Source organism: Lonchura striata, chromosome 1, assembly GCF_050655825.1.
Source record: "Lonchura striata isolate lonStrDom1 chromosome 1, ASM5065582v1, whole genome shotgun sequence".
Lineage (NCBI taxonomy): Eukaryota > Metazoa > Chordata > Aves > Passeriformes > Estrildidae > Lonchura > Lonchura striata.
Window position 1 is genome coordinate 63,831,661 of NC_140703.1, and position 21,068 is coordinate 63,852,728.

The 21,068-nt window shown below is 44.8% G+C and overlaps 1 protein-coding gene across 1 annotated transcript in view; it reads left to right on the forward strand.

Moving 5' to 3' along the window:
- The window catches only part of CYSLTR2 (cysteinyl leukotriene receptor 2), a 49,790-nt gene extending 40,448 nt beyond the window's left edge, over positions 1-9,342 (forward strand). Inside the window, exons 2-3 of the transcript XR_004149074.3 lie at positions 2,774-2,897; positions 3,141-9,342. The gene's annotated coding sequence lies outside the window, so the exon portion shown is untranslated. The remainder of the gene's footprint in view (positions 1-2,773; positions 2,898-3,140) is intronic.
- Positions 9,343-21,068: the final 11,726 nt, after the last annotated feature.

Below are 21,068 nucleotides of genomic sequence, written 5' to 3' on the forward strand. Positions count from 1 at the left end.
GGGGTTTCAGAGTGATGAGCTCCTCCTTTGAGCATACCCTCCCTGTTTATTCTCCCATCAGTGAGGATGGAGGGCAAGGCTGTGGTACTGCCAGCCAGTGCTGGTCCTGGCACAGGCTCAGCACTACAGAAAGGCACTCCAGCAAAGCAAAGCCTAGTAACTCATTTCATCACATGGATACGTGCTTCTCCCAGACACTTAACTGGGTGGCCCACAACATTGAGCTTGGCAGCATGCTTTAGTAATCTTTTGGGGGGATGCCTGACAGCCCTTGCACAACCCATGTGAATGAGACACAGTGTCTCAGAGGCAGGGAGCAAATACACACTAAGCCACAAAAACATGAGGCACCCATTAACGGACTGGATCTGATTTTGTAAAATCTGCCCAGATCTTTGGCTTAAGCCTTACAGAGATGTGATGAAAGCTGAATATCAAGTGGAGTGGAGTTACATAATGTTTTGCAGTGACTGGTAAGATTGATGACCTAGAAAATAGGATTTGGCACTGCTGGCAGCAGCTGATGTGTGTGCTGCTGTTATGTGCAGGTAATGGTGGGTCTCTCAGCCAGGCTGCCTCTATCTCAGATCCTGGCTCAGGTTTGTTCCTTCCCTACACTGGCATACCTCCTGACTTCAGACTGACCTCCATACTCAGGAGATGTTTTCCTGTTTTCTGTAAGCCTCCTCTCAGATGCCCCTCAGTGGCCTGGTGATGGGGATGGACTGCACCCACACCCAGTTTGTGGAAAATTGGTAGAAGGATGAGCTTCAGTGGTCCTACCTAGCCTGAGTACTTCTCTGGCTCTGTAAGTCAGTAATGCTGCACCTGCTGTGCAAAATGAGAGTTTGTATTCTGCAGGGCAAATAAATCCAATCCTAATTGGAAGTCCAGGGGAACTGGCAAAGCTTTACTTCTGATATCCTCTGGGAAGTTCTGGAGTTTGCCTCCCAATACAATCCAAGCGCATTGCCAAAACAAATCAACTCCATGGCATAACCATGGGTCTGCAACAGAAAATAAAGCTAACAGAAAATGTTAACTTCTGATTTCTGTTGCCACAAGCAGGAAGAGGATCACAGTTTTGGTCTATGAGCCGGGCTTCATGCACTACAAAATTACCTCCATCCTTTCTAGCCTCAGCTGTTCTGTGATTCTATGATTGAATGTGAAGGTTCTGAAGCACAAGTCATGTGGGGAGCAGCTCAAGGAGTTGGTATTGTTTAGCCTGGATAAAAGGAGACTGAGGGGACACTTTATGCGTCTCTGGAGCTATGAGAAAGGAAGTTTTAGCAAGGAGAGGATCAGTCTCTCCTCCCAAGTAATAAGAATAGGACAAGAGGAAATAGCTTCTGGTTGCACCAAAGAAGGTTTAGATTGGGTATTAGCAAAATTTCCCTCATGGAAAGAGTCATCAATTATTAGAACAGGCTGCCTGAGGTACCGGTTAAGTCACCATCTGTGGAGACACAAAGATGTACAGACGTGGCACTGAGGGTTTAGTGGTGGACTTGGCAGTGCTAGATTGACAGCTGATCTTGGGGGTCTTTTCCAACCTTAACAGATGTATGATTCCATGGCTATATTTCTTTAGTGCTTTCTTACAGAAAGCAGTCATGATACTGTACAATACTCTGTTGCAAAAGTGAAAATATCAACAGCTGAATTTAAAAACAGAAGGACAAATGAAATTATAGAAGAGACAGAGGTGGGCTGAAGGGTTTGTAAAGGGCTCAGCACTGGAACATATTTCAATTACAGTGAATTTCCATTAATCAGCCTCAGTTCTGACCTGACTCCCAAGCAGTATAGAAATTACCATCAAAAACCCTGTAAGTGTACAGTTTTGCAAAGCCCTTCAGAGTGAGTTTTAACATGGCTCCTTGCATGTAAGGAATTTGTTACAGAAGTTGCTACAGAAGTATAAAAAGTTGAAAGCAAATTGACCATCATAATTAACCCATAATTCATAATTAATTATGAATATTAAGCATTACAATAAAAATAAAGAGTGACTTCAACCTGAAATATCCAATTATTTTTGGCCATAAAAGTATATTACAATCAGGAAAATAAATATATAAAGGCAGAAAACCTAATTGGACACTATGGGGATCTCCATTTCTTTGGGGTGCTCTGCCAAGGCACCACAGAGCCCTTCTGAGCTGAACCAAAGCAAATATTTCCCAGAAAGCATGCAAAAAGATCAAGCCACATTTGCCTCTAGGAAGGAAAAGCAGTGGCTTCAGGAGTGAACTCTTTACTGCAGCTAAAGGCTAAGGGGCAACTTGCTAAGGAGGGTTATGTGAGGGCAGGAGATTTCATTGGGACTGAGAAAGGGAGGAAATTCCTGACATCATCATTTTGTACACTTGAAGTAAACTGTTTTTGTGCCTGGATTTTCCTATTGTATATAGGTGGAAGTGGTCCTTCAAGCTGTGCTGGGGGCCTGTGGTTCAAGGGTTGGGCTGCTCCCCTTCATCGTCCAGATGTGGTGGCTGAAACACTTGGGGACTGAGAGTCTCGGTGGCTGTTCCAGCTGCCCACGAGACCCCCAGCAGGAGCACACCAGTTCACATCTGGAGCACTCCAGTGAGCCCCTCTCCCTGCTGTTCTGACTCCCAGGACAGCAAAGGTGGGAAACTCTTCGATGTGGTCATGGCCTTGCACCGTTTCCTCTGGCATAGAGCACTCAGTAAAACACCGTGGGCAGTGAGTGAAGACAACAGGCTTGTTTCAGGCAGCTAAAAGCAAACTTTGCTTTTGCCTCTAGGTCTGAGCAGCTTCCCACTTTGGGGAGCACAGAGGGAAGGCATGATTCAGCTGCTCTCATCTCACATGTTGCAAAGTTCATACTATTCCACAAGGATGTCACAGAGGAAAGCCATTTTAGAAATGTAAGTAAATCCTAGGTGGGGTAGTAGTGTTAGAGGTGTGGAGATTTTGAGAAGCGAAGATGTTAAGGGGATCATATCCAAATGCCTCCTATGGAAGCCCAGGGCCTGCCTGGACAGAAACAAGCACCAAGGAGGCTGCCTACATGGGACCACTTCCCACAGGCACCCTCGTTCCTTCCCCAACCACTTTTTCACTACCTTTTAACTTTTCACTGACTTTTTCACTTCTGCTTCTCTCCACAGGACCTTCCTGCTGTATGGGATTTCAGCACTGCCTGCTATATGGGATTTCAGCACCTACACACTGACTTGCAGTCAAGCTACCATGTCTTCTAAAACTGTAAAAGGGTGGTATAATGTACTATATTTACAAACAAACAAACAAACAGACAAAACAACAAAAAATAAGAAAAGGAAAAAAGAGCAGAGTTTACAGCAATCAGGAGAATAAATTCAGAAGTCTATGAATTCTTCAAGGGAAAGGTGATGATCATTTTAATTTTACTAGTGTCACATAACCTTGCTGGCTCTATTTAGGAAGTGGTAGGGGGTTGCCTTATCTCTGTGACAATTCATACTACCTGAGCACTTCCCACAGAGCAGATGTGGTTTTGCAATTTTGTTTTCCTTTTCATTTTTCCTCCCTGGCCCACTGGGAAATCACTGCAGCAAGAACAGAGCTGCATACACACACACATAGATGGCAGGTGCCAGTGCCAGCCCTGGACAGGAGATGGGGACAGAGAGCACCCCCAAATCAGGTGCCTGCTTATGCCCCAACACACATCTCAGGACCCATGTGGTGCTGTGTGATACCACACTTACTGTGCAACCCCAAACTCAAGCAGGCTTTTGCTTTTGAAGCTGTTCAAAACAATGACTTCAAATGCACCTGTGCAGCTGCAGAAGGGCAGTAATGTGGGCTAAAGAGGTGATGTCGAGTCCAGAATAGCAGGTCAACACTTCCTGCTCCTTTACAAGGTTCCTGGTATCTTGGACCAAAAGCAGAAGACTTGCTTTCTCCCTCATCTTTTTTTTTCTTTAGCATGCACTTTCCAACGGCATAGGTTCCCTGCCTCTGGCTACCCCAGCAGCCCTCCCAACACCCACCACCTCAGATCTGTATCTTCTGAGTTATTGATTCTCCCACCACCTTTTTTTCTTTTCTTGGTCCCCAGAAATAACAATTGTGGCTTGTCTGTAAGCAAATGAGCACTGTGAGGACTTATTAAGAAAAACATTGAAAATAGAGGTTAAAAAAAAAAAAAAAAAAAAGCCCAGAATGTGACTCCTGGCATTTGGAAAGAGCCAGATTTGTGCAGAGAAACATGGAAACTCACAGTGGGAGCTGGCAGAGGCAGCCAAGTTGCATGCGTCACTAGGTTGAGTAGGGTCCCAAGGCAAGCAGCAGACCTGAGGTGACTTGTCCAGTGAGGAATGTCAGCATGAAGCACAGGCAGCAGGTACCAGGACTGTGTCAGGCAGTGAAGAGACTGAATGTGCTAAGCATAGGCATGGAGGAAAAGCAAGGAGATACCATGCTCACCTGTGGGCTGACTAGGTCCCCATCACCACTGCTCTTCCCTCCATAGCTCAGTGTGTGCTGAGGTCAAAGGCAAGGGTCTGATGCAGTTAGAGCCTTTGGGCACCAGCCAAGTGAAAGAAGTGCTGCATGGGCCCAAGACTCTATAGAAGGGTGCGAGGCAGCATGTGTGAAAACACCAGGAAGGGAGAAAGAAAATGAAGAAGAGAAGCCTATGGTAGGAGGCTAGAAGGTCAGACCAGGGAAAGACAGGGTCTGAAACAGCAGAACCAGCTGCATGGCTGGATCCATGGGCCAAGGCCAATTGTGTGCAGTTCAACAAGGAAAAGGAACAGCTCCTGCACTTGGGCCACAACAATCCCAGGCAGAGCTACAGTTTGGGGGAAGAGGGGCTGGAAAGCTGCCTAGCAGAAATGGGCCTGGGGATGCTGGTCAACAGCAGCTGAACATGAGCCAACCGTGCTCAGGTGGCCAAGAAGGCCAATGGCACCCTGGCCTATGTCAGCAATAGTGTGGCCAGCAGGACAGGGCAGTGATTGTCCCCTATACTCTGCACTGGTGCAGCCACACCTAAATTCTGTGTTCAGTTTTGAGATGCACACTGCAAACAAGGCATTGAGGTGCTGCAATCCAATGTCATCTCTATAAATGCATTTAGGTACAACATTTATGTTCAAAGACCTAAATCTTTGCTGCTATGATTTCTTTTCTTGATAATTAAATGTAATTATAGGTGGATGTCTTGTTAATTGCTTGTGTCACATGAGTGCTTTTTCTCATGGACTTCTTGACATCTTCTGAAAGTGAGTCACCCCTCCTCAATCCTGTTGGCATTGGAGAAAGGAGGAGATTTTGCCTTGGCTCCTGTTACAACAAAGGCAGCCAGATTTTGCTGACTTTTGGTATTCTTGGTGTATTCTCAAGGCAAGTAATTTTTAGGGCTGTGCTGCCTTTGAATGAGAAAGTATTATGAAAACTTTTATTTTCCCCTTTTGGTAGGAGCTTATTGCAACACACAGCACCCTGACTTTCAAATAACAAGGTAATTGCATCATCACCTAATCAGTTGCCTTAGTAACAGATTTCCTAATTTTCCCTGTTGCATTTGCATGTTCATAAGTATGAAAATCAGATGTGGGAGAAAGCAAGGAAACAAAAGGAAATCCAAGGCTTCATAGGATGTGGTCCTCAATGGGAAAGCACCCATGAGGCAGTTTGCCGATGGCCTGGGCTTTGTTTACAAACCTTTTTGGTGGCTATGGCTCCTCAGTGACACAGCAGCAGCTGGTGTTGGCTAAACAGTGGATGAAGGGGACAAATCTGGAAAATTACTGGCATCTTCTCTGCAAGGTTTGGAGGCACAGAAAGAATTAGATAATGGGCAAACCATTGTATTTGTAACTTGCAAAGGGAGAGCTAAGGCAGAGCTGGGAACCTAGCAGATAAGGAATCATGGAATCATTTAGGTTAGAAAAGACCTTTGATATCATAGAGTCCAACAATTAATTTACAATTTTAAGAAAGCTTGGGGTAAAAGGCCTGGGTTTTGGAGTGCTGCTTAATCATCGATGCTTGATTCAGCAAAGATTACCACAGCAAATGACATTTCCCTGGAATTTGCAGGAAGTGCTCCAGATTGGCTCCTGTTCAACACAGATTCAGATGGCCCCTCTGACTTTCACACTTGGAGGAGGCTCTGGAGATGCTGCTGCTTGCAATTTCAGGGGCATTTCTCCAGGCAGATCCACGGCAGCTCAGTACCTAGCAGCCTTTCAAATCCAACACTGAGCCTCAACAAGCATTTTCAGCTTTTCTTGAGCTAGCCTCAGAAGAGGAACCATGTAGCCTGGAGCTGAAAACGCTGCTCTCCTCCTTTCTGGCAAGCTTCACAGTAGAAATGTGAGTTGTGACTGACCTGGAAATAATAGGGGAGGAGAAGGTGAAGGTGATGGATGAACTCAGAACCAGCATCCAGGGCAGTTGTAATGGTTGGAGAGCAGCAATCCTTGGGGAGGGATGGGAGCTTGTCTGGTGGACATGAGCTCTGCTTATCCTGATGGAGTTTGCCATGCCTGGAGATGGAATAATAAGCTTCTCCCTGCCCTAGACACACCAGGCCCCTGAGCCCCAGGCTCTGTGAAGGCCCTGAATTTCATTTCCTGATTAACCTTAGGGACGCAATATGTGGAGGCACTGTGGAAAATGGTTTCTTTTAGTACTCCTCACAATTTGTTATGTATCTGTCTTCAAGGAGGGAGCTGAGGGCACCAGTGAGGTGCACAGACTCCCCACCTTACCCAGCACTGCCAGCACATAACTTTGAGACCTCCCCCATCAAGAGCAAGCAACTGACAACAACCACAAAGGTATTTTTCATCATGTAAACACACCCCAGGTGATAAGGCTGAGAACAAGCTCCAATCACACATTCTAAAGTACAGCTGCACCTACCTTGTAACTACCCAGTGCTGCTCATGTATGGGAAGAGGGCAAAGGCTACAGTGTGAGGTTGGGAAACACATCAGACACACAGCCATTGTGACATGGCTGTGATATCTTGAGCCTTGTTTTCAATTCCCATGTTTAGTCTCAAACTGAGTAACATTGAGAACTAGAGCATTCCTTGCTAAAAGGTGAATGTTGAATACAATGAATTAAGAAAGCACAGTATACAGAGAGCTCTGTAATTATATCATCAGAGAATATCATGTACACTGTGCAATGCTATGATTCATAATGTTACAAGTAAATAACAGGAGATTAAAAATGCTCTTGGGTTCTCATCTGTAATATAGCCCAGTTTAAGGTTATACTTATCAAAATTATCAGTGGAAAAACACTATTTCAGAGCTGAGTCACAGAGTCACACCAAGTCAGAGCTGAAGGTCTTGCTGAGAGAGCTGGGCTTCATTATCACAAGCAAGGCCGAGGTGTCCCCAAGGACTACCACATACTGGAAACACTGGGGAAAATATTATTGGATCTTTTGGGAATGGCTATGACAGGCAGGTTTATCCCTGTTTTACAGACCAGTTCTTGAAAAGCAGTTCCTCAAGGGTAAAGGACAAGGTACTCCCTGATCCAGGAGAGTAGCAGGGCATATCCCTCCCTGCCCCTGATCAGTCTGGCAGGGCACACTGCCTTTGGTGATTGCTGGCTCCCTTCATTTGGACAAGCAGCCCCCTCTCTCATGCCAGCACTTCTCTTTTCACACCTAACCAGACAGGAGAGAGTTTTCTCTCTGTGTTGTTAAGAAAGACTTCAGCAAATCCTCAATGTCAAGTGGCAGGAATCGTCATCCCTGGGAGCTGCTTTGGTAACTCAGACATGTACATGAGAAAGTCACCCTACAGAAGGGCGGGAGGCTGGGAAACAGGGTGCTGAACCTATGCACTAATTTCATCTCCCTGAGCTGGAAATTTTAAGAAATCATTTCAGTAATCCAGGCACAAACTTGCCACAAAAAAAAAAAGACAGCACAAATACAAGAAAACTTGATGGTATGGGACCAGATTTGCCTGCATATTAAGCTGAAGAAGAAAGATGCTATACATGGAACACTTGATATGTGAAATAAGGCCAGAAATGGATTTGACTGTAAACAAAGGAAATACTAGAACAGGATGTTTAAATAACTTAATATTCATATTAATTTTTAGAGCTAATTTGAGAGGTATTAACCCCCAGCTTGACAGCTAGGCAAAATACTGTGCAGGAGAGGCAGAGAGCTGAATGCAATTGGGCTCATGACCTGTAAGAAGTCTCCAAAGGTGCAGTACTGACAGTGAGGTGAGTATGAATGAGTTCTTTGCAGCAACACCTATGGCAGAGCCAGAGGTCCCTGCCTGCATTGCAGCTTCATCCCAGTGGTCACTGCACGGTGGCAGAGCCCTGCTGGTGCTCTGCTTTCCCCCATGGCAGGGGAGGCATGGTGAAGAGAGGCCCTGTCTCCACAATTGCCAACGTTCAGATTTAGACACATGATTACAAGTTTTCTTGCTGCCAGAGATGCTCACTGCTCACCTTTCAGGCCTCTATTAAGTACCTTCAATAAATCCAAGACTTTGCAGATTCAAGGTATTTTGTGGTACTGTTGGTCCAGGAAAAAGATCTCCCTTAGTGGCAAAGCTGTCTGTGGATCGCTGGGTTCCTGCACCCTTAATCTGAGGTCTTCCAGAGTTGATTGAGAAATTCAGAGTCATTTCAGCCAGGCCCCGTCATTACTATTGCCAACACAAGGGATGGATATTAAACCAGTGAGGGGACAGCCACAGGTGATGTGTTCATCCAAATAGGCCATAGCATTTGTGGATGTGCTAAATCCATGAAGAAAATTGCTAGCCCAACTGGGCATGTTTTAACTCACAGCTGGATCTCTGCCCTTCCAACCAGTAAGCCAGCAGCAAGGTCTGGGACCAGGCAAGTATGCATTGAGCAAAAGTTCTTTGGCATCTCCTAGATCTGTAGGGGAAATCATGCCATTGCTGCTGACTTCAGGAACTAATGGGATCTGGGAATGCTGCTCCAGCCAGTTCAACATGCTGCTAAAGGTACACAGCTGTGGCCAAGCAAATTGTGTGGTATGCTCCAAGGAAAACCTTCCTGCCTTTCCCCTTGCTCCCAAAATGACCAACATGTGATATCATGCAGGTATCAGAAATCGGAGCTCAACAAGAGACCCCAGAGATCATCCAAGAAAAAGACAAAGATGTCTTCCAAAGGCAGCATCTGGATAGAATTGGATAGCCAAAGCAAAGGTGTTGCAGGTGGAAAAGTCCTTATGGGCTTTCAACTCCATACAAAAGCTGTATTTGACTCCTCTTGACCTGAAGACAGCAAAAAGGAGAAAACAGTGATAGATTTCCTCTCACTGCAGTGAAAGCTGTAGCACAGCTTTACTGCTGGAAACGGGGCAAGTTAATGGTGCTACAGCGAGGTCAACAGTTCTGGCTTTTATTTCACCTCCAAGTTTTGATTTCAGACACAGTTCAGTGTTGCTACAGCTCTCTCTGTTGATAAGAAAGGACTCAGGGCCAGCCAGTGATGTCAAGCGACAATGAAGGACATTGCTATTGGGCTGCTGTTGGCCTAAGGCTCTGTCCCAGCTCTGTATCTCACCACAACCCAGTGGTGACTCTGAGGAAAACCTGGTCACCAGAAACCTACCAAATAATGCACTGGAAACTTAAAAGTGTATCCTTCACACTATTAATTAATAAGGGGGTAAACTCTTTTTTTAGACAAAGTAATTAATAGTCGTTACATTAAACCATAAAACAAAACAAAAGCTGGATTACTAAAGTCTTTTATCAAAGCTAGTGATAGTTTCGTATACAATAAAGGAGATAAATGTAGAACAAATGCCAGCTTGGAAGTAGAACCAGAATGGGACAATTCTCCCTTGCTTGTCCTTTGAGGAATGGCAATGGTAAATTAGCTGTTTGGAGGTGCTCCAAGCATTTACCACCACCCAGATGTGACTGGGAAGAGGCACCCCAACAGCACTGCTGTGATGTAGGGCATAAATGCAGTAGTATATTATATATATATATAAAATATGCCACTGCATAGTGCTAGAAATGGTTCACAGACGCTGGTGTGCAGAAAATATACTTCCAAGGTATTTTTGCAACCATTCTCAGTAAAATAAAAGTTACGCTTGGAAAGGGAAGAGAAGGCTCAATATCCCTTCTGCCAGCCATGTCCTTTTGAGCCATGTCCCCGTCAGCCTCTCATGTGAGGGAGGAGACTTGGGCGACCCACGGATGCCTCATGTGGTCGCTATGTGTCCCTCCCGCAGTGCCAGGAAGAAAAGTGCTGAAGGTGTCCCCAGCAACGGGAATCCTCAGCTGCATTGCGGGCTGGTGCCTTCGATACCTCCCGCCCTGCGCGCAGGGATCACTGAAGGAGGAGGGAGCAGCGCGGGCAGGCTCTGCCCGCCCTCAGGGCGCGGCCCCCGGCTGCCCGCCGGCCCTGCCCGCCCGCGGGAGCGGAGCTTTGGCGAGGTCGCGCTGCGGTGAAACTGCTTTTCTGCAGCACACCGCACAGATGTGAGCTGACACGGGTGCTGCAAAGTATCCTTCCACTTCACCCTGACTTCTCACTATTTTTTTCCTCGTTTTTATCACCTAAAATAAAACTCGTATGGCAGGAGGGGGAAGTGTCAGTCCTATGCCTCATAAACCAGGCCTCCGATACCATTTGGAGCCATTCTGTTCCATGATTAAAGCTGGGCTGGATATTTTATTCATAACAACCACGTTAGGCTTTTTTTCTGATGGTTGTGCTACTTCCTCCTCAGACCGCCCCCCCTCGCTCCCCCTTTTGAGGGCATTGACGTGTGTAATGATTTCCTCTCTGCAGGAGCAGAGTTCATAGTATAGGAATAAACATGCACTTTAGCCAAGGGTGAATTCATTACTTTAATTCATATTTTAAAACAAGGCAAGCCTTTTGCTTATAGATGAGCAGTTGCAGTTGAAACTTAGGCATCAAAACACTAAGAATGACATTTACAGAGCAGGACCCTAATTAGGAAGTGACAAAAAAGGAGAAGGGCACAAGCTGTCTTCCTCTGTCCAGATCCTGCCTTTGCCATTAGTGACCTTACCAGTACATAACCCTGTACTGCTTTCCTTGTTAAACATGTGGACTTAATTTTGGTATGTTTAATTTCCATGTTTTAAAAGGCATGGAAAGGAGATGAGCTCCCTTTGGCTGAGGAGGTGACGATCTGCAGCGGCTGTTGAGTCACTTTGAAGCAAAAAAGCATGAAAATGAAACGACAAGATCTTTCATTGTCTGCCAGTCACACAGGGATCCTGGAGCACCTGAGTGGGTGCTCCTTCATACCTGCAAAAAGGCGAGGCAAGACTTGAGAAGGAAGGAAATGCCCTGCAGAAAAAGAAATGTAGCTTTGCAAGAATGAAGAGTAAGACAGTCTGGTAAAGGGAGGAAATGCAAACAATCTTGAAAGCTTTCAGAGGCATGAGGCTGTCTCACAGAATAGTCTTGTTACTGCAAAGACACACAGTTAATGTTAGAGGCAGAGCATCGGACAAATCTGAGCATGCATTTCTGTTTCTGCCACATTACCACATTTGTTTGTGGACTTAAATGCCACCTTGGCAATGTGAAAGGTGGACTAGTCAGCATCTCTGGAAATCCAGAGTTGGGACTGATCACTCAGTGCTCCTATATAGATGGCAAAGATCCCCAATGACACCTCATGTTCCTCTCCCATTTGAGTAGGTGCATTGTGTAAACAAGGCATGTACAGCTTCAGGAGTCACATCAAATATGTGTCTGAAGCAGCTCACACAAAGCAGGAAACAACAAGCAAACACTCAAAATCAGCTGCATCCTGAGAGCTGAATCCTTTACCCGTTAGTTACCCAGGGTTACGGATGCAGAAGTTGCTCAGTGAGCTGCAGACGCAGGGAAGTCTTGTTTATCTGCGGAAATGTGTCCTTCGTCCCCTTGCCTTTGCATGTCAATTATCCAGCTGCTCTGTGGCCTTTAGGACATCCTCCCACAGGCAAGAAACAACATGATGTGTTTCAGGCTTCAAGTGTTCTGTGCCCCAGTGGCCTGATAAATAAGCACATGGCCAGCACTCACCCAGATGCTATCACAGACAGGGAACCAACAGCTGGATTCACTTGCCCTTATCTCCAGCAAGAGCTGTGTCTTTCCCTGAGGAGCAGCCAATTTTCATGGCACTAGTAGAATAATTCACCCTGAGATGTCCATCCCACCATCAGACTGGAACGAAACAAGGTCACAGGGGTTTGGGGAGAATGAGCAGGTGGGAGCAATAGACAGCCAGATGGGCAGCTTCATCAGTGTTGTTTCTTTAGCAAACCAAGCTAAAAAGAATAACAGCAAAAGACAAATATTTGAGAAGCTGAGAATAAGGCACAAATGTCAATGATGCATGTGAATCATAGGGCCTAAAAGGATGCCTGGGCTATCTCAGGCAACTACATTGTGTTACTCCTTTCACACACCATCCTCAAGGATAGTTTGCTCTTTCATTCCACCTACTCAATGGAAAGCTTGAGCTACCCTTTTATTCATCTGGTCACTAAACACATCCTCCTAACATCCAGCTGAATTTGTCTTACTTTCTTGGATAACTTCATTGAAACAAGATCTTAGACTGCACCCAATGAATTTTAAGCTAAAAGGAAAATTATGAAGTCAGAAAAAATAATGTCAGCTATAGAAGAGCTGAGACAAGTGTTTGGAAAAGACAGACTGCAAGAAGTGTGTTGGTTTGCATATATCTGAATCATTTTTCTCTGTGTTTGTGTAACACCTCTCAGACAATGTTCAGGAAGCCAAAGCTGGACTACCACCCACAGTTCTGAAGCCCAGTCTCACAAACATTGTTTTGAGGTTTCCATCCTTTCATTTTCCCTGGGACTGATGCTATTTATAAAGTTCAGAAACCCTTTGCTTTACAGCGAGGTACTGTTCTGAATGGTGCTGGGTTTGGAAAAAGGAAAAAGACCATTTTTCTGTTCAAAAATCCTTGATTGTTACAACATGTCTTAAATGAAAAGTGAGGGGGTAAACTCTTTTGAGGGTGAAGTAGCATTGAAAAGACAACCAGAAAATATTTTTTATATGCTAGGAAGTACTGCCTTGTGCAATGACTTTTCTTATCAGCCTCCACTTGATTTCTCGAGTGGCAGTTTTTCATACAACAACCACCACTTCACCTGAAATCCACAGCAACAACAGGGCTGCTGTGTTAGTGCTGTGTAGGAGTCTTGACATTGCTGCCCGGAGGAGACAGCCCCAGGATGGGACTGCAGGCTGTCAGAAAATAGCTACTACTGCATGTCAGATGGATGCTGTGTAGTCAGCGCACAAGCTTCACCAATCTGTATTTATTTGGATGTGGATCAAGTAAGGCACCTTTGGTCCACCTACACAGCTGGACCTTGCTTCTCTTCTTACACTTGACAGCAGTTTGTTTCATAGCAGCATGTGAAGGAATGGGTCAGGTTGAAGGAGCTTCTCTAGCAAGCAAAAAAACAAATATAGTCTATGCTGTGAAAAGCTCACTGGGCACACATTAGGCACTGCAGGTGGGTGAAATACTATGAAAAGGAAAATGGCAAAGAGACAGCATAGGAGCAGGAGCAGAGGGACTCATTTTTTCTAATTGCAGTATTTGGATAAGGAGAAGTAGGAAAGTCCAGAGTAGTCTTCACATCCTAAGGCTGGGGGACTTGGGGTAGATTATTTAAAAAGAAAAAGTATGAACAAAAGATTCCTGACTCAGTGTTTAGGTATGACAAGTAGGTGCTGTGTTAGTCGAGGACCTTTTCAGGGTGGAGAAGTCACCTGAGGATCCTGAAAAGGATGTGTCACGAAGGAGAAGGCCTGAAGAGTGCTCTTGAGCCCATGACCACACCAGCCACAGTCTGGACATGCTTCAGTGGATACAGTGGATATAAGGCAGTGGATACAAATCCAGATTTGCCTGCAGCCTGAGGTCTTCCTAGAAGTTCTCTTGTAGTTAATAAAATGCCTAGGACTAAAGCAGCAGTCCCTCCCCAAACCATGATGACGGCTTCTGATCAGGAAGTGCACTCTATGTGCTTCCCAGAAACCAGCAGTTCCCATTACAAACAAAAGACCCAGTCCTTTGTTTCAATGTCCCAGCAGCATAAGCACAGGGAGCAGTGGCAGCACTGGCAGCAGGCAGTGGGGTGGAGGGAGCAGCTGAGCACAGATCCCGGGGAGAAAACCATGACCTTTCACAGACTGACTTTTGTTTGCATGACAGAATGGAGGGGCAGGGGAAAGGCTGCAGTGACGTGTCAGATGATTATCACCTGGGTGTGAAGGGCTCTCAGAGAGGTCAACAAGATGCTTTGCCAGCAAGGGCACATCGGTGTCTGGGTTTGCCCATGTTTTGTAGCCCATTGGCGTCATTGTCCCCTGCAGTGAATGCCAGGCTGACCAGACCATATGCAGGGAAAAGGATGCCTAAATCAGGGTATGTTGTGTCTGCTGGCAGCACACGACATGCCAAGCAGGACTGAACACACTCCCTGGACTCCTTCCTTGCTGACAGGGCATCAGGTGATCACCCACAGCTCTCCTGGGAGACAGGCAGTGCTTTTGCAATGGAATAGGACCAAATCCATCTAGAGGGTTACCTTAGGAGGACAAGAACTGCAACCTACAATTTGCACTTACGTCTAACAAGAAGGGAGTGGATGAACAAATCCTGCTCAGGAAAGGTGCGAGGAGAGGTCCTCTGTAAGCACCAGCAGTGTCCACTACCACCATCCACACCTGCAGCATGAGTCCCACTGGTGTCCCACAGCTCTGAAATGTCAGCAGATGGGCTGGCACAGAGCTGCACATCCATCACTTTGTCACAGACCCTTACATCTGAGGAACCCAGAAACCCTGCATCTGGGATCTTCCTCTATCCAAGGCATTTTCCAGTTGAAGGATGCAGATATGACTGACCTACACTGTACAGGCAAGAGGAGAAGACAGTCTCCATATTAATGAGATTATCTCCTTCCATGAACAGAAAAATGAAAATACCTGCCAAAGATCTTTCTTTGATCAAAAGGTTGTGATTCTAAGAAATAATTGGCCACTATGAATTACTACATTGTTGTTTTGGGGTTTTTTAAAATAAGAAATACAGCCAATTCACATAAATGTAAATGGGATTTACAGAGGTTCAAGAGAAAGTTTTTTCTTTATTATTTCTGCATATTTTTGTGTCTTGTTGTGAGGACATCTGCTTCAGCAGAAGCTATCACGGGACATGAAGCTGGAGATATAGCAGCTCAGTGCTTTGTCAGTTCTACAATTCTAGTTAACCTTGAGTGAGAACACCATTGCTGAAATATAATAACAAGTTACTGGGCAACATGATCTCCTGTTTTTCAAGTGATCAAAAAAATTATTCATCTTTCTAGACTGAACCTAATCTGACATCGACCTTTTCATTAAAACCAAATGAAGGATCTCAGGCTACCTAACATAAATGATGATTTTTTTTTTTGTTGGTATTTTCCCCCCTTAATTAAATTAAAGTGGGTTTTATATTTTAAACATTCCCACACACTGTTGAATGAATGCAAATTTTTTCTGTGATTATTCATGCATTGCAACAGCAGGCTGAAAACAGCAGTGTTAGTTCCCCTGTGGCTCCTCCAGAATGTATAGGGTGTATACAGAGTTACAGTAGCTCCTGGAGACCTGCCACAGAGGGCTTTATTGTGCCAAGTCATGCGCAGAATAATAGGAAATGGCAGAGTGTACTCCAGCATTTCCACTTTAAAGCAGAAACTTCATGTGATGAAGAGTCTGGGAGCAATGAGAGGATGCCCTCCTTTCCCCATTGCACAGCACTGCACCACATGTGCATGGTGACATTTAACAAAGCAAAGCCTGGACCATTGCACAGTTCCTTTCCTGGCTACGTCCATCCCTGCTTAGCCATGGGATAATGCAGAGCAGAGGCAGAATGAAAATGGAGGTTATGGATAAAGAGGTGAACTGTGCCATGGCTGGGTTGTTTGGGGCATGTAGGCTGGTCACGCTGTGGGGCAAAGCTACTCTACATCAGGACCAGACTGGGTAAGTCATGAGTAGGGTGTCCCCAGTGCTGCTGTCATTGAGTGGGTTTGCAGAAGCAGTGAGGCTACAAGGACAGTGCAGGTCCTGGCAGCACTGATCCTGGTCTCTGCTACTGCTCAGCACTGCCGGAGACCTGCATGGTGAGATATCCCTTGTTACACCAACACCGGGCACCTGAGCAGGATGGGGCGCTGAATGTCCTCAGATGCAGATAAACTTCCCCAGGGTCATGCAAAGCGATATGTGCTCCCTTTAGAAGCAATGGGAGATAAGGGCCAGTATGGATGGGAGTGTGGCTGGGCCATCCCACAACACCTGCAAGGCTGATCACCCTCTCAAGGGTGCCCTAAGGAGCCTTGACTCCTTGTGATCCTTCCTTCAGTATATTCCATCACTTGTAGGACTCCCCACGCTGGAGCAGTTTGTGAAGAACTGCAGCCCATAGGAAGTTCTTATGATGCAAAACTTCATGGACAACTGTCTCCTGTGGGATGGACCCCCTGCTGGAGCAGGGGAAGAGTGTAAAGTGTCCTCCTCTGAGAAGGAACAGCAGAGATGTGTGATGACTGATCATTCCCCATCCCCCTTCAGCTCTGGGGTGAAGAGAGTAGAGAAAATTGGCATTGAGCTGAACCCAGGAAGAAGGAAGGGGTGAGGGGAAGTAGTTTTAAGATTTTGTTTTGTTTCTTATTACCCTACTGTGATCTGATTGGAAATAAATAAAATTAATTTCCCCAACTGAATTTGTTTTGCCCATAATGATAATTGTTGAATGACCTCTTCTTGTCCTTATCTTGACCATGAACCTTTTCTCTCCCATGCCCAGCTGGGGATGTGATGGCACAGCTTTGGTGAACACCTGTCATCTGCCCAGTGTAAACCCACTGCAAGGAATTAGGGACCTTCTGAGCAGGAGATTTGATCTGAAATAACAACCTTAATAATCACATTTAGAGGTAATTTGTTCAGCCTGTCATGAATATTTGTATGGTTTCCACCTTCACAATTAGTACAGCAACCTGTTTCATCCTTTTATAGGTAGTCTGTGAAAAAAGTACTTTCTTTTGTACTTTTGTACAAAACTTGATGGAGTCCCTCTAGTTCTTACAACATGAGAAATAGTAAATGATCTTTACTTCTTTCACCCTTCTCTACGGCATCCCAAGTTCAATGGGCCTCAATGGGACATAGAGACCTCTACAGAACCTCAGCTGCCTTAACCTCCTGATCCACTTTGCTTCTTTTAGTCAGGAAAGCATTTTATACTCATATCCATCTCTCAAAATTTTCTATCTCTGAGATGGGGAAAACCACTGCAAGCTGCATTCATGGACTACTTATGACTTAGTAACATAACAGTAATTGACCTATTAATGATTCATTTTCTAACAAAAACCTTACAAAACCTTTAAGCTTTTTTGCAATAGCACTGTCTTACCTCTTAGCCAACAGTTTCAAACTGCATTGTCTAATATTACACCTCATCCCACAGGAAATGTGACCTGACTTTTCAGTGCTTCCCACAATTCCCATTGAAGTTGTTCTACTCAAAGTTCCCCTGAAGTGCTGAAGTGCTGAAGTGCAATCAGGTAAAGATATAAGCATTCCTCTATGGAATTAACCTACATATTTGAAGTGAGCAAACAACCATCTGTCTCTAGCTGTAATATGCACACTGCAGAACATGCCTGACTAAGCCCTGGTGTTGCCTCTGCCTCCCCTGTGACACTCCTGAGCACTGGAGATCACCACACTGAGGATGAAACACTATTTTACCTCACAGAAACCTGTTGGCTTCAACAAATGTTAGCCAGACTTTAATAAAAGTCCAATCCATTAGAAATTATTAATTAAATTTAAAAATTGTATGCATCAATGTATGCATCTATCTATTTATTAGGAAAAGGAATGGCACCTAAGCAAATGCATTGTGAGTTGGAATTAGGCTTAGTTGTAGTGTTAGCCCTGGTGATTGCCATCTGACTTAGCCTGGTACACTACAGAGCCAGACTGAGCTTGCTGTGTCCACATCCATGCCCATATTTCCGTGTGCATTCTGCTAGGCAATCAGAAGAGAAAAAATCCATGTTTTTTTGTGCTTTAGCATCTCAAAACTTCTGGTTCTTCCTCATTCAGCTTCAGGGACATGCTGTTGCATAGTGTTGAGTAGAGGAAGGGGGCATGGGGAGGCACTGGGAAAATGCATGCCAGGTAGAGCACAGCACTGCACCAACTTTGACCTCTCCACATATTTCTTATCTGTGCCACCCATGGTGCAGGGATCTCAGCCTCAGTAGAAAGCTGCCATTAGGGTTAAGGGTTAGGGTATGGATTTGGAGAACCACCATGCCTACAAACTCCACAGACCAGGGCTGTAAAAGGCATACCAAGGAGATCATGTCACTTCACCAACATTGCTCTGTCCACAGCTTCCTGATCTTGAGGGCTTGTGGTACCAGGGACATCAGTCTCAATCCCAAGCCTCCATTAGGGTTAAGGTAACAGTCCAAAGATCTACACAAGTGGTAGCTCCAGGGACACCAGGGCTGGAGAGGGCATGCTAGGGGGAGAACAACACTGCACCAAATCAGTCTGTCCACTTGTTTCTTGTATGGGCAACCCATGGTGCATGCAACCTCAGTCTCAGCCACGAGTGAAGGCTGTCAGTGGTCTCTGGTGAAATACTTTAGTGTCTCAGCATTGGAAATCTTAGACCTTCCCAGTCTGATGTCAATGTTGTAGCCTTGAGAAGGGCTATCAGAGACTTCAGAGGAAGAAGCACAAAATTGAATCAGACCATTGTGGAAGTAATCAAACAGAATTTTTTTTTCCTCCTGTCCATTCAGAGGACAAACATGGCTTGTACTTAGAATTCTCAGCCTTTCCAGACCTCACAGAGGTTTTACTTATTTTGTAATGTTTGCTAATCAAACTGGGTATTTATATTGTCCAGAAAAAATCCAATTTTCTTTTGATTCATACTAAACTTCTGGCCAGAGCATTATATTAAGGTTCCCAGAATAATTCTGCACAAATTTGGCATCTTTGTGTTGCACAGCCACACGATGTGCCTGCAGTGGCCCACGCCACGTCACTGCTGAGCACTCTTGAGCAGCATGGGTCCTTAGAGCAAAGACCAAGCAAACACTGGGCTGTGGTAGCAAAAGCATGGCTCACAGGTCAAGGGAAGAGGCCATTGCCCTTTACTCAGCACTTTTGGGACCACATTTGGACCAAATGCTGTGTTGGAATTTGGGCTCTTCCATACTGAAAGGCTTGGGCATAGTACAGCAATCCCACTGGAGAGCTACTAAGCTGGCCAGGGGACAAGTCCACAGTATATGAGGGGATGCTGAGAGAGCTGAGCTTGCTTATCTTGTAAAAGACTCAAATTTTTCCTATGTTTCCATAACTGTAGTTCTGAAGACCCTAGAAATTTTACTACCTTAACAGTGGGTAATAAATCCCTGGATAGGCTCTGTTTACCAGTTACCAAGCATTTGAAAAGACTTTGGGGTGAAAATCACAGCATGTAAGTTAAGATAGCTATCAAGAGCTTTGAAGTCAACTCTGATGAGAATTTTTCAATTTTTCCAGCTCTTCCCTTTTAAAGATAATAATAGCATGCTGAACTGAGGAGCATTCAAAATACTTACTAATCTAGGGAAGGTGTCTGATGCCATATTTAACACATCATTTAAAAGGAAGCTTGAGGCCAATCTGTCTTTTATATAATCCGTTATACTAAATCCCAAAAGGTGGAATAAGGCTACTAGAATCAGCTGATACTAAGTGAAAATGTGAGTAATGCTTGAATGTTTCAGATTTTTTTTCTCTCCATAGTTAGCTATGTATGAGTCACTCAGGCTCCCTAGCTACTGCACTGCATGAATGACTCAAAACTCCATCGAGAACGGAGGCACAAGCAGTTCTCTCTTTGTGCCAGATTTTCTCCTTTCAAATCACCCTTGAAAAAAAAAAACCAACTCTTTCCTTGTTACTTCCTTCCACTGTCCCCATGCAAGCCCAGATAAAGCATTGTGCACAAGGATGGTCAGTGCTCGTGATTGAAAAAGCGTAGGCTATGATGTGTTAAAGTGAACTCAGTTAACCTTTTTTAAGAAGTGAAAATGTACATAAACTAGTTATTTTGCTGAGCTCCTCTGAAGTTCTTGGAAGAGCTAGGACATAGAACTTTTAATCATGCTGGACCTCAATGTCCTCTATGGAATTCTCCTGTATAATAGAGCTCAGTTTGGAGTCTTGGAAATTGTAGTCAATCATTTCTTTGAGAGAAAGTTTTAAATTCAGTTCATTGTGGACTTTAAAACATCTCAGTCCCCAGAGACCTGTACAGCTTTACAAACTAGTAATCCTCCTTTAGTTTAAATGGGATAAATTGCTGCTGAGAGGACTCATTTTAATTTGTACTAGGTATGTCCATCAGAACAACACACACAACCCCATTTTTACTGATGGCTGGATACATGCCTGAAACTAAGTTCCCTCTGCAGAGCTCTGAAAAGCTTTTCAGGGTCAGAGGCAAATCTGTTCCTGGTGTCATATTCCCACCTCCTCATCATTTGATGCATCACACGAGTAATTTGCCGGGGACTGAAAGGTGGAGAGGGAAAAATCATGCTGGACTGTACATTAGCTATCACTTGAAAAAAAAAAAAAAGCTGCATAATCTGGCTATTGCCTAACCCCATTACCTCACCCCTGGGCTGATCAACAGCTTCTTATTCTCTCATCCACATCTATATTGCAATGACCATGGGGTATTTTGGAAAGTGGGTATTTCCTCTTCCCAAAATCCATCCTCCAAAAGATCAGTCTGACCTTTTGGTCACATAGTGGGAAGAAGTGTACACAGCCATTTGTCAAGCAGATCTCAGTAAGACAACTGGTTTCAGTTCTGCAGTCTGTTTCCTATTTATAAGAAAGTTACCAAGTTCAGAAGGAATGACTGTGAATTGTTTTTCTAAGCCATGTTTCCCATT